We start from the raw sequence: 373 nt of genomic DNA on the forward strand, positions 1-373 counted from the left end.
TTTCAGCCCTTGAGTTTCACACCTCAGACCGGCCCACTTTAGATCATGATCAATTATTAAAATCACGGAATTATAACCTTACATGTTAGGTCTACACACTGTTCTGCGAAGCCTTGTAATTCAGTGTATTTTCTAAAATATTTCCAATTCAGTGCAAGTAAAGGTTGCTTCACAATGTGGATTTATTTCAACAGTGAGTGCACATCGACATCTCCAACATCATCATTCCTCACAACACAACAATAACAGAATCTATATTTTTGTTCTTGTGTTAACATTTTTCAAACCTATAAAATGTTTGAAATGACATAAAAGAATATATAAAAATATTAAATAGAAAAATAATTTAAAAAATAAATAAAGCTTGCTGATA

The sequence above is a fragment of the Sphaeramia orbicularis genome, chromosome 19 (genome assembly GCF_902148855.1).
Source record: "Sphaeramia orbicularis chromosome 19, fSphaOr1.1, whole genome shotgun sequence".
Lineage (NCBI taxonomy): Eukaryota > Metazoa > Chordata > Actinopteri > Kurtiformes > Apogonidae > Sphaeramia > Sphaeramia orbicularis.